We start from the raw sequence: 14,974 nt of genomic DNA on the forward strand, positions 1-14,974 counted from the left end.
ATTTCAAGGACTTCATTAGAAAAGATGATATTGATAGTATAAAAGTAAGAACCTTCGTACGAAGATTCATCAAAATTGTGAGTGCAAAACGAAGGTGAGTGCAAATAAGAGGAGTACCGCTTCAAGCTTGCTACACTTTCACCCTTCAAGGTAAGGGGGTGGGAATCAAATAGGGATTTAGGGATAATTATTTGATTGGTGATTTGTTGTTAGGGTTTTTTTGTTTCTTTGAAAAGACTAAGAACATGCTAGAAATCAATTGTAGAATTTTAATTATGTTTGGGTGTTTGATATCAATTATTTAGAGCCCCAGAAAGTTGCAAGATGAACAAATTACAAACCTAAATTATATAGAATTGCAAATTGATGCTAAGCACCAATTGTTGTGGGGTTAATTATTCTTGGAAGAGGCATAGAGCATGAGAGCTATTTGAACTCCTGGCATCACGCATCAAATTGGTGCCAAGCCTTACATATTCTAATGCTAAACTTCAAACAAGAAGAAAGAAAGCCATTCTTTGACCTCTCGGGGATAAGAATGGGGGTTTCTGCACTAAGCATGGGATCTCTAGACCTTTTTCATGAGAGTGATGAATGAATTAGATGTTTGCTAAATAATGACTTTGGAATCACTAAAAAGTAAAGTTTATAGCTCAAGATATGATCATTTTAGTGAACAAAGATTCTGAGTGATGTTTAGTGACAAATGAGAATGGTTTTATAATAATAACATAGATTATTTGTGAAAGTGCATACATTACATAGATAGATATTTGATTAATTAAAACTTATACTTAGATTAAAACAATGTTTTTTGGAACATATATATATGATATGCTGAAAAATCTTGTAGTTGATTCTAAATAGGTGTAAAGTTTGGGATATCCTTTAAATTGTTTTAATCTATTCTCTTTGCATATATATGTGTGTGTGTGTGTGTGTGTGTGTGTGATAATTACATGGATAAAATCTGATAAAGTTGATAAAAGTGTATATTTAATACAATTCATTGTACGCTTAGTTTGAGATCAATTGTATGTTAGACTCTCTCTTTTAATTCGTAAGACAAATTGTTCTTTCTAATTTTTTTTAGTACATATATTTAATTAAGTTTTGATAATTCAACTATCTCATTTTCTATGTTACATTAATGTAGGAGGAATTCCAAAAGGTACGTAATAAGGATGACTCATTCCTTAAATGTTGGTGAACCTATACATGCAACACCAATATCCTTTTGCATTCCTACTAACTATGACATTGATCGTGACGATGGTGTTGAGAACCCCAAAAATGAGGTATATATTTAATTTTTAATTGAAATTTTTTTTTCAAAAGAATTCAAATTTTCCATTATTATAATTTTCATGTATATATCATCTAATCATACATTGATTTGCACATTTTAACAACAAAAATTGTGTGTATTTTATATGTCAAATGATCTAACTTTTCACTTATTTGTATCAACACACACACACACACACACACACACACATATATATATATATCATTGCACACTTTATATTTCTATTATGTTTACCTTGTATACCTTTCTATTGTTATTAGAATGAAACCCCACCTACGACGACACAAAATTCAAAGTCAAAAAGAGGAAGACCTTTCAAATCACCACCTGAATCGATTAAAAATTGGTATGTTATACGCAAAGAACGAAAGATCGGTAAAAGGTTCGATACGGTACGTAATCCAATTAAAATGAAAATTTGATGTTTGTTTATTTTCTTCCGTTTTGAATTAAGATAAGATGGGTGTTTATAAGTAAATTTATCAATTCAGTTGTTTTATTATGTAAAAAAATTTAGAGGAAAAATTAACAAACTTGTTTATTTCTTAAATATTATAGGTAAATATTATACATAGTGGATATAGAGATTTATTTTTTAAATATACTTCTTAAAGTAAATAGTTAGTTTGAGCAATATGTTAAACATTTACAAAGTAGTTCTTTTCAAACTACAATGAGTAGCTTTATACAAGAATCTTCAATATAGAAAATAAACTCTATATTCAATCAATTCATAACACTTCAATACAAATGAAAAATAAGTTGTTGAGATTTGTGCACAAACTAACCTCTTTAGAGTATATTTCTACTTTATTCAATACTCTTAGCATACCTTAAATGTTGTGTCCTGCAGAGATTTCATCCCAGGCATTAGCTAATGCCTTAAGTATTACGTTTGTTAGACCTATTTAGTTTTTTTGTTGTCTTTAATCCTTTTTCCCTGATAAAAAAAAGCTCTCAACATGTACACTGCTATAAAAATAATTTCATTTACTATCTATTTTACATTCAATTAGCCTTAATTCATTACAATAATCTGTGTAATAAAATTGAAATGTTCGTACAAACATTGTGATTTTAAAACAAAAATATGATTGACATATGTCATCAATACATCAATTATATATTAATAAAATACATCATACTTTAAGTATAGGACCATAAGAAAATATAGGAAAACCAGTTCTAAAACTAGGATATTACATAGAAACAATAGAGAAAACAACATCCTATATAGTTAGATACCAACAAGCAATTCTTGTAGTAGGGTTAATAAACCAATAAGACAATAAGCAATGTCCATGCTTTACTTTGGAAAAAACCATATTCCAAGTAGTAACCTTAATATGATCAAAGATATCCCCACAAATTATAATTGTCATTATTCCAAATGAGGAAAAAATGGAATGTTGATTATATAGGGTTTAAAGTTTTATCCTACTGTTTTCCTTCCATATATAAGTAATGTCTAAGGCATTAATGCGACATCCTTTCTCTATCATCTTCTCCAGGAGCCTTAAAGAAGATTTGATAAAAAAAAAAAAAAAACCATTTTTGCATAAAGCATCAACAAGAGAACCATGACTCTTTGCTTGAAATCTCTATAAACATTTTCCGCCTCAACATTCATTCATTCTACCTTTAGTGTATATTTTAATAAATGCTGAGTAACTTAGATCCTTTGGTTAAACGTGTCTTGCTTTTGTGTCATCAAATAGTTTTCAAACCACAACATATTTGTTCTATCTTCCATATTCCTCAATTAGTGCATTATAAGTTAATGTCATTTTGATTTCACAAGTTTCTATCCAAATTTACCCTTAAATACTAAGGGCTAAGGGTCTTTGTGTCTTAAAGTGGAGTGTGATGAAAAATCCTAAGCTACACTATTTATAAGATCATAACTGTACCCCTTCCCCTTTCCCATATATTTGTTATTTTATATTTTCCTATTTAACATGAAAGGAATGAATAAATTGCAACATCAACTTTTTTAACAAGTTTTTTCTTGTTTTGTTTTTTTATGATTGCTCATTTTATTATCTTTTTTCTTACAGATTTTTTTATATTTTCCTATTTAACATGCTAGGAATCAATGAGTTGCAACATCAACTTTTTTAACAAGTTTTCTCTCGTTTGCCTTTTGTTATTATCACTCATTTTATTATCTTTTTTTTGCAGACTTATATTCATAAGGAGACACGCTTTCGGTGTCGGTCTTTGAAGGAGGTTAAGAATTACGAGAAATATGGAAGTCTTCCTCGACGTCACAAAGTTAAAACACAAGACAAAGAAGAAAGCGATAACAAAACCAAAAATGAAACAGAAGTGAGTATATTTATTTTCACAAATAAGGAGTGCTAACAATGAATTTTCCAACACACTTTATAATTGGTTAAAGTATAATGACAACTACAAGCTCATGAGTGTGACTGAGAGTTATTAAAGAAATAGTAGTAGTACATCCTTTTGTTATTTTCAATCAACATGAACAAGTAACAAAGAGTGCATTAGAGATAACGGTGATTTTTCTTTTCAAAATTAGAAAAGTTTAGTTCTCTTTTATTTCTGGGGTGCATGTAAAGTTTGACATTTTAAATCACAATTCAATGTGATATTTTAAATTTTTTCTATCAATGTATTCAAGAAAAACAATATCATTAGTGATTTTCATATTCTTTTTAGTTTTACTATCTAGGACTTTTTTGGAAAATGATAACTATAGTGAGTATGCTTCTTTTGGGAGTTTGGAATCTTTTACATTTCTATTCAAAATGTTGTTATTAAATATTGCAAAAAAAATCAAACAAATGATGGCTAATAATTAATGAAAGTGATGAGTATGCATATTTTGAATGTTTTGAATTCTCCTATATTATAATGTTTTTATTTTTGTTTACTTTTCCATATGTTTTTCCTATTAAAAATTCCTGGAATATTGAGAAATGTTTGCTAAAGAAAAGAACAAAGAAGTGGAAATTGAACTTTTTATTTATTTATTTTAGAGTTTAGTGTAATTTATCACTATTCAACACGAAAAATTTAATTTCTATTGCCAATGTTTCTAGTAAATAATGTTGGTGAGAAAAAAATACAAACTGAAATCAACATAATATTCATCACTAAATGTTTCATTCTTTACCATGATTTTTTCAGGAAATGATTGTTGCTCAGAGAAAAGCAAAAGCAGAAGTTATGAGAACCTTTGTTGAAGAGTTTCTTTCAGAAGCTCATCACAATCAACTTCACATGTTCAACCCATAATCAAATAAAATTAACTATTATATAATGTTCAAATCCAATGAAAATATTATCATCAATTTATTTAATACCTATGTTGACAACTTCCATGAGATTTAGGATTTTAATATAATTTTATTTTGACTTTCTATGTTGGATGAGATGAATTTCAGCTATGCTTTATTTTTTGGGTTAGTCTAATAATTTGCTAGAAAGATCTCAATCCATTGGTTCCTTTTCATGGTTGTGGATATTGGGTTAGGCCAGGTATTTTTTTTTATTCAAATTACTTTTTTGTTTCATCTCTCTACTGTGATAGATCTAATTATTGATGCACACAACTTATCTTTTGCACATTATGGGTGACTTACACCTCTGATGTTGATGTTGGTTTTGTAGGATTGAGTACATCTTTGTTTGCTGGTTTTGGTTTTGTGGTTTGTTTACACTAGTTACTAGACTAGTACTTCAATTTTCTCGTCTACTAAGCTGGACTAGTTTTGTTTTTGTTGAAAAATATACTTGAATAGTTTTTAAAACAATTAATAATTATAAATTATTAAATTCAATTTGATAACATTTTCGATCATATTTATGTGAAAAGTTAAATGTAATTTCAATCCTAAATTCATTTTAAAATACCAAAACTTAAGTTTATTTAATGTTCATTGTATAAACAAACTCTTTGATATGGACCTTTGTATATTACCATTTAATTCCTATTTTAATTACCCTTCTTTAATCCTTAATTACTAAGAGCCTTGATGTCATAAATGGAGTGTGACGAATAATTATATAAGCTACTACATTCATAATCCCATAGCCATGCCCACTTCCCCCATTCATTTCTCAATTTGTATTTTTCTATTTTACATGTTATGAATGAATTACAACATCAACTTTTTTAACGTATTTTTTATAGTTGTTTTCTTTATATAAAATTGTTAATTTTATTTTAAAAATTATTTTGCAATTTTATCATCACGAAGAGAAAGGGTTTCAATGTCAATCTTTATTAAGACCGAAAGATATAAGAAGCCCATAATTCATATTTAGTGTTGTAGAGTAAAAAAAATAAGAAAGCAATAATAGAACTAAAAATGAAATAAAATTAAGTATAATTATTTGCAAAATAAGGAGTGCTAGCATCATACTCCCCAACACATCCTTTCTAGCTAATGCACCTTTTTCCATAGGTTAAAAAGAATAATAAATGCAAGCTATACGATCCATACACCAATAAGAGAAAGAGCATTGAATGTTATTCCTCTTGGCCTTAAACCATCCCACAAACTAACCTTTATCGATAAAATTCATGATAGCACTAAAGTGAAAGGAATGCCTTGAAACATGACATTGTACATTAATCACATAGACCAAACTACAGTATGTCATTAAAGATGACGAGCTAGACACAAATTTTTCGTTTTCAAGAGATAACCGAACCGGCAGGACTCATGTTTTTATGTAAGTTTGTACCAAACAGTTGCTAAAGAGACTTAGAATGAAAAGAAGCTAAAATGTTGATGTTTTCTGTAAGCAAAAAATATCATGTGGAAGAGCAGGATCGTGCAGATTTTGAGCATAGGTTGTCTTGATGTAGCAAGTGAAAGCTAAACCCCTCAAGAAACAGCACAGTCATGCTGCAAATTTTGCTAAAGACAGTCGTGCTGAACTACAAAGACTCAAGACAGTTTATGATTTTCAAATTAGCCAGCTTCTATAGCATGATCATTCTGACTTTCACGACTCAAACTTGTTGTTTATTATAAATCGAAAAGGGCAAGTTATAGTGAAGGGATCTTTTACTCTGTGTTTCCAATATAGACCATTGAGAGTAAGTAATTAAAAGTGACCATGAGATGTAAGATCATTATAGGGGATTTCACTTGTAATGTTTCTGCTCCTTTTCAGTTATCATTTATTCCATTTTGATTCTTTGAACCCCTATTTCCAGGGATAGCCAGTTTATCATTCTAGGGTGTTGATACGAACAGAAATTTTATTTCCCAATGTTTGATTTTAATTGAATTCTATTGTTTCCCTTAGTTTGCTTCACTATTTTGTATTTCTTTAGAACAATCACTTCATATTTGTATTCAATTATATAATGTGTCCATTGCTTATAATTGATGGACTTGTGTAGCAAATGAGTTTCTGAGTTTAATATGATCAATGATCAACTACATATTACAAACTTCTAATTAGATTAAATTATCTTTGTAATTACCTCTTTGTGCTTACTTTTTTCCCGTAATTCTGGCCCTACATGATCAACTAGGTTGTAATAAGGAGAAAGTGGATTGAAGGAGAACATGACAGGAAATCTGTTGATTGATTCAAGAGGTATGATTAGTAATTGACATATACTTTAGGATTTAGTAAAAATAAATATTGGGGTAGTTAGTTTTTTCTGTAGAAATCACAACACTAGGTTCTCATTTCAGACAATCCTTTAAATTTCTCTTTCTCGTTCTTGAAATCAGTTTTTAGCACAAACTTTTTGAAACTGCTGTTAAAAACGAATTGCTTAGTTTATTTGAGAAATTAAATTGTTTTAGAACTACCTTTAGTCCTTTGGGTCATAATATATATATATATATATATATATACCCGGACTTAAGGTCTATTGTTACTATGGAAAGGATATGTTTTCCCTTAAAGCATACTATTTTATACAAATAAAACACGAGCACTGACGAGGGGAAAGAAGTGCTTGCAGGAGGTAAATCACGTAAAAGGAATGGTTATTGGCAAGCTTCTAGTGGAATGAAATGAATTCAATACACATCAGAAGAAATAGAGATATATAAAAATTGTAGAGGCGTGGGATTGTACAATTAAAAGTGACTTAAATAAATAAATTAGTATTGCCTAAACTGTAAGATGCATCTATTTTTTAATGTGATGGTTAAAAGAATTGATGATTTAAAATTTATGTAATATGTATGATATCTGAATATTACACTCAATATATATAATGGTCAATCATTATATATGCTTTGCTTGTTGAGTTATATATTGTTTTAGTATGTTTGTTTTTAGTAAGCTATGTTATTGCTTGTATGATTTGTGCTTGTGATGATCTCATCATGTCCAACGTGTGGAACAGGTGGTCACGTGTTGTTCAAAGACTCCTTGGATATATGAATTTGAATGTGAAGACATGTTATTCATTTTTATTTCTTCTTTAGTCTTATGTATAGTGTTGACCAGTTTAGAGATTTGATAATTTATATTTATAGAGTGGTTTTTATTTATGTGTGCATGTTAGAGGAGATTTTAAGTTTTTTGGTTCATGTTATGATAAGTGTCATGAGACATAACTTATTTAGTTGTTTATATATCATATGATGTCTTTCCTAAATATGGTGCATTTTAGCTTTTGACCTTGTATAATGCAAAAAATTTATAAGTATTTTTATAATTAAATTAAATAAAGTCTTCCATTTGAGTTAATTCATAATTTCGTATAAGATAATGAGTCGTTACATTGTGTTAACGGTTGACCTCTATATGTAAAACTTTTTTTATATGCATATGAAAACTAAAGTATCCAGAAAATTCAACATCTTAATTTTAAAAACAAACTAATAACATAAGTATAGGTTATAAAACAATATATTTATTTTGACCTCAACATCATCATAATAAATATGGAATAACGTAGAAAACCCGTTTTATTATAATAAAAGAAGTTTGTGATTTATTTGGAGACAACAAGTTAATTCTTTAATTATATTTAAATAATTCGAAAGTTATTTTGTTGATTGGGTAACAGTTAATTCTGTAATTATATTTAATTTGAGACTTATTATGCATAACGAACTTCCGTTTTCATTTTTTCCAAAGACTTTTTTATTTATTTAAGATTAATGTTTTGCAAGAGAGCACACAATTTCATTAACAAAAAAAATCATCAATTCATGGGTTCTACCATGTAGGAATGGAATGGATGTTAGTCACCAATGGTTTGCTTGCACAGTGAGCATATGCGTGTAAAATGAATTTTTTCGGCAACAATTTTTCACTCATTGTGAGGCTTATATATATTTAGTAATTTACATTTAAATAATTAAATTAACCATAGACATTAAAAAAAGTAATAAATCTGTTAATAAAGATAATTACCTCCTTTCGGTACATATTTCTTATTCTTAAATTACCCTTTAATATATATATATATATATATATATATATAACTATTTTATTTTTCTATTAATAAAAATAATTGTCCCATTTGGTATACACACTTCTTATTTTTAAATTATCTTGTATCATATATAATTATTTTTATTTTCTTCATAAACCTTCAAAATGCAATTGTTTTCACTACTTTCTCAACTGCTTTTTATTTTCTTTCTTGATAAATAAAAAGTGTCTCTCTTTCAACTGGTAATGTATAATATTTGTGCAATCAAGAAGACTCAGTAAAAAGATATTGAATAGATGTAACAGTTGGATTTCACCCCTAAATTTTCAACTGACAGGTGTTTTAATCTAATTAAAGCCCTATCTCTTTCCCGAAGGAGCTTTACAACTTCTTTCCAACTATTGTCTCAAAAAAATTTATCTTGTTTAACACAAAGGTCAATTAGATAAACATAAATATATATAATTTTTTCACCTATGAAATTTCAACAACTTTTTGTCATTCTCTTAGTTTTGATTTGTTTTAAAAAAATCCATTTGTTCTTGTGGTTAGGGTTTCACATTATTCTTTTTTTTTGGTGAATTTATTCTTGTTTATACCTAATTGACCTTCAAAAAAGTTTATTATGTGATTTCTCTTGGTAAAATATATGTTTTTTAGAAATTAATTATGTACGATTCAGATATATAGTATACTCTACGGAAAACCCTAAGACTTTGGGAACTAAAACAGACTTATCTTCATACTTGAATAGTAAAAAAAATAAGAGAATAATGTTTAGATGACAAAGGACACTAGTGACCTTTGAGACGATCAGAAGCCATTAATTCTAAGTACTAAGTGAAGGTTAAGGTATGATCCAAGGAGATAACTAGAAATGATAATGCCATGATATGATAGTTGTGACATGAAGTGCTTAAGAAAAGAAAAAAAAAACCTTGAGAGTTAAGAAAATGATTTCTATAATAGATAATCAACCTAAAATTTTTAGAACACTGAGTGAGACATTTTTGTCTAATTCCTTTAAGTTTCACGTTTTTTCAGGTTAAAAAGATGAAAATGCTCATGGGAGAAGCTTAGAACATGGAGTTGTTTGCATAGAAGAAAATTAGTATAGTTTGTATCTTTAGATGTATAGGAATTTCTTTTTTTAATTTAATGTACCTTGATAATGTTTTATAAGACTCATAAGCATCAAACGCTTTGTATATGTTTTATTCTTGTGATGCATGTTTAAGTTTTAATTTTCACAAAATTAACTATGATATTATTATATTTTAAGTTTTCAAAATTTAGTAATATAAAAATACAAATGATAATATTCATTAGGTGTTACACAAAAGACCACTTAAATTTATTTATGTTAACCTCTATATGTAGAACTAAAGTATACAGAAAATTCAACAATATCCTAATTTTACAAACAAACTAATTACATCTTAAGTTTTTATTATAATATTTTATCTTCATCTTTACCTCGACAACATCATAAGATGAACTTTTTTATTATAGTAAGAGAAATGCTAAAGAGGGCCACACATATGAATGGACAAATCCAACGACCCAATTAATTAAAACACGACAGTTGGCAACCACATTTTCAAAAAGCTTTTATCTATCATAGTTGTCCCTCCCACTAAGCTTTGTGCCTCACACTCCTGCACCTACACTGACCATGTGGACTATGTCGGACCTTGCGAAGTTGATCACGACGCTGAGCATGGCAAAGCCGAGCTGCATCGAGAAGATCAGGTACACGAAGAAGGGAAGATATGTCACTTATTTAATTTGAGACCCTTTTATAAATAAGAATTTTCATTTGTATTTTTGCTATATATAGACTTTTTTCTCATGCTTTATAGGTAGGATTAATTTTACATTTGGATCCTGTTCTTTTGCAATCTAATAAGAGAGACCCGTTGGCCATATAATAGATAAAATGATTTTACATAAAATTAGTCAGTTCTTGTACAATAAAATAATAGCTTACTCCTGAACAAAAGCTCATGTCTTCCCTATTAAGCAAAAAAACTCATTGTTAATCCAGTTGGGAGTCTATCCTTAGGATCAAATAGTGTTCAAAAGACTTGATACAAAAGATAAGGATTTGAATTCACTTATGCATGATGGATGGAAGACCTATGCGGCTTAGGCATGGTAGCATTCTTCATGATTCTCGGATATAATATATGATTAGGTTGAGTACTATATGATGGAGAAGTCATTCATATGGTTTATGGTGGACCACAATTAACAATATTGAATTAATATTGTCCTTATCTCGTTATATAGTGCTCCCCCACATGAAATCATTCTCCCTCCATTGTTGTTCATGTTCTTTTTGTGAAACTCCTTGTTGCCATCGTGCTCTTGGCCAGAAATTCTATGTTCGGGCGACACCATGACAAAGCTTCACCTCAGCAGCATAACATCTTCCGTCCAACTATAGTTTCTCCCTACTAGGGTTGTGCAAAAAAATTTAAATATATAAAACCAATCCATATTGAATCCACTTTAAAGGATGTGATTTCATATTCAAATCCAATTTTTTGATTTTAAATTCAATCCAATTAATTAGATATGGATTGAATATTTGTGTGGATTTTTAAATCCAATAATATTTTTGGGATGATGATGGTTATATTTTTTTGACCAACTTCACTGTGAGTTATTTTTTATCGATCTCGTCTAGAGTTATTTTGGACAATGTCAACTGATGATGTTTTAAACCGTCATCAATTGAGACTACTTTTTGGTTAACGTCAATAAGAGTTTTTTTTTACCAACATTGGTCGGGTTATTTTTGGAAGATGTTGTTTTTTTGGACAACATCAGTCGAGATTATTTTTTGTCAACATCAATTAGAGTTTTTTTGTGATGCTTGTCGAGATTATTTTTTGGTCAACGTCAAGTGGGTTCCAACATCACTCAGAGTTATTTTGATGTACATCAAACAAGACCTTTTTTTTGGCTAACATCAACAGACATAGATAACAAAAATTAGCTAATGTCGGCCAAAATATTCCCCCAATTGACGTCAATTGAAAAAATCCTAGTTGATGTCAACAAAAGATATCCCTAGCCGAGGCCAGCCAAAAGAAACAGTCATGGTTGATGTTGGCCAACAAAAATTAGCTGATGCCAACAAAAAAATAATTTTAACTAGTGTCAACAAAAAACTCTAGCCAACATCTTCCAAAATATAGTATCAGCTGATGTTGGCCAAAAAATATTAATGACCGTCATCGGAAAAATGGAGGCTTTAATCCCTTCTCATCGAAATAATATTCGTGGAGAGAGAAAACTGAATCGCACGAAGACAATACAAAATGGAGGCTTTAATCCCTTCTCATTCTCTCTGACGTTTGGGAACCCTATCAGAGCAGTCGGAGGAAAAACTGGAGGAATCTCAGGAAACTGCTAGAGATGTTGTTATTGTTGTCACAATGCACACGTGAGCCTGCTTAGAGATAAGGGATGAGTTTATCGCAATTGAGGTTAGAATGAATATGTGTAGGAATCCTTAGAGGACTAAATTGGGGTTTATTTTGGGATATTTATTGAATTACAATTTTTCCTTTACGATTATAAATACAATATTGTTGTGTTTTATGCACCAATTGATGTTCTGATGAGAATTAATTGATAAACTTGAGTGTTTTTTATGTTTTTGTGTTTTGATCCATGATTTTGATATAATTATGTGAAATTATTTGAGGGGTTTTACTCCCCATGTTGTGATAAACCCTTTGTATGAATTGTTATATTGAGATTATGAAATTGTGATTCAAATCGTGAGTATGTGATAAATTGAATTTGTGATTAAAAGTAAAAAGACATGTGTATTGAGTTGAACTGTGTCATCACACAATTGTAAGACCCTTTAAGGGCGACGAGTATTATGATGGGATCCACTGTGGGAACCCGACGAGTTAAAATGATTTTTAAAACCATTGAGTAGTTATGTGTATTGCATAGTTCATAGGTAAAGTGTGTATGATTCATGAGGTGTGATAATATGCTATTTTGGGATTATACCATTGTGATTGATACCATTATACCATTGTGATTGAGACCGAATATGTGTGATAAATTGAGTATGTATTGACTTGTAATATATTAGTGCATTGAGATATTGTGTGCATTGAGTTGTGAGCTATGAATTGTACAATCACTCGACCATAAGACCCTTCAAGGGCGACGAGTTAATAATAAGACCCTTTAAGGGTGACGAGTTAATGCTAAGATTCTTTAAGGGCGACGAGTTAATGCGCGACGAGTATTGTGATGGGAACCACTATGGGGACCCGATGAGTTTAATCACAAGAACAATGAGATAAAACTATTTGGAGAACAATTGAGAAGTCATGTATTTTGTACAGTTCATAGATAGAGTCTGTGTGCTAAAATGTTTTCTGGGTTGGACTTGAATCGGGAGGGAGAGACCCTGACGGCTCTTCGGAGTGTAGGCCTTGGGGGTAAATACACCCGGTTTGAGTGCTCCTTTAAGTCTATGTCAATCCCACATGATTGGAGCATTCTCGCAAAATAGCGTGACCCTGACTGGTCTCCCTATGATTTTACCTAGTGAGAGTGACCTGACTTACTAGTGTGTGGTTTGTCTTATCATGTACTCTTAGGCGTCCGACGAGCTTTTTCATTGACATGGTACCACATTGCATATAGTATTGAGTCTTAGTGTATATGTTGCATAACACTTGTGTATTGATCGATATTGATTGACTTGGTGACATTGTGTTTTGATCCTTGAGGACATGAATGTTGTGAAAATGAATGAGATGTGTTGTGTTGTGATGTGATGTTGGGCGACAAAATGGTGAAGTGGTGTGAGCTATGTTTAAGTAAGTTTTATTTTGTTTATATGATATTTATACCTACATGTTATCTTGTTTCTCTCCATTAGTTAGGAATGTGATAATTCACTCCCTATGTGTTGTTTGTATTTGAATTATGTGATGATCTTGAACTTTGTATTCGGGGAAGCAGATGACAAGGTGAATTGCTTTAAGTAACCTTGTGCTGAAGGACGTTGAGACATTATGCTCAGATAGGATGTGACATTTGGATATAGGTTTCTATATTAATTGTATGAAGTCTTAGATGACTTTGTTTGAGCTGAGATGACTTTATAACAAATAAAGAATCCAAATAAATTTAAATAAAAAATACAATAATGCTTAAACTAATACAAAGGTTTATTATTTGCCTTTGGGACGTAGAATTGTATCTCTTGCTGATTTAGGAGCGGCAGCGACCTTACATTTCGTTTGATATAATGTGAGAGAGTACATAATATAGATTAATAATTAATTAAAAAAAACAAAAAATTTCAAGAATAGATGGATAAATAGATAGATAATCAAAGTAGAAGTGTTCAAATCTTAAGTTGTATTTTACTCTTTTTTAATTCCTTTTTCCATAACTTCTCTCCTATACAATTCATTATTAAGGTTCAGATATATTTATTATACTTTTTATACTTTCGGGGACTAAGTTTTGCATTTTTATCTTTCAGAGACGTATTTGTCAGTCGAGTGGGAAGACGAAAAGTCAAAAAAATATTATGATAAAAATTCCTTATGGTGACAATCCACGTTGACAATCATTTCAGTAACAAATTTGTCCCTCCGTGCCACGTAGGCTATTTTATTATTGGTAACGCACGAAAGTTAACGGCAGAACATATTTGTCATACTTTTTACGCTTTCATGGACTAAATTTTGTATTTTAATCTTTTATAGACGCATTTGTCAGCGAATTACACATTGATGGACAAAAGTGACTATTTATCCTAAAAAATATTTATCTTAAAATAATTATTTTAATTTTTAATATAATATTAATTGTTTTTTATTTATATTTTTTAATATTACTGATAATAAGATTAATTTTATAAAATTATTATTATTTTATTTATTTATTTATTTATTTATTTGTCTACTCGATGTAAAATGATAATTATAATAGTTCGAAAGGAATATTGATAAATCGAAGGAAAAACGTAAGCAAACTGGGTAACCCTATAAAAGTTGAAAACGACACTTTGCATTCAGTGCACCGCATTGACCATAACCATAACATTCAATACCATTGCCATACCTCATTAATAACAATTAAATCTGCAACGTTTGTCTTTTAAATGTCGAATTCAACACCACAAACCTCTCTCTCCTTCAAAATATATGCAATACTCCATAGTATGTGGCGTTGAAGGAGACACGTACACACTCAGGAAAAGGGGTGAGGAAGGG

General features: G+C 29.9%; 1 long non-coding RNA gene across 1 annotated transcript; it reads left to right on the forward strand.

Annotated features, from left to right (window-relative positions):
* The first annotated feature begins 10,259 nt into the window (after positions 1-10,259).
* Positions 10,260-14,536, forward strand: LOC100793338 (uncharacterized). The gene is made up of 2 exons (XR_413158.4): positions 10,260-10,454; positions 14,239-14,536. It is a non-coding gene; the product is annotated as an uncharacterized lncRNA (long non-coding RNA).
* The last annotated feature ends 438 nt before the right edge of the window (positions 14,537-14,974 follow it).

Source organism: Glycine max, chromosome 8 (assembly GCF_000004515.6).
Source record: "Glycine max cultivar Williams 82 chromosome 8, Glycine_max_v4.0, whole genome shotgun sequence".
In the NCBI taxonomy this organism is placed as follows: Eukaryota; Viridiplantae; Streptophyta; class Magnoliopsida; order Fabales; family Fabaceae; genus Glycine; species Glycine max.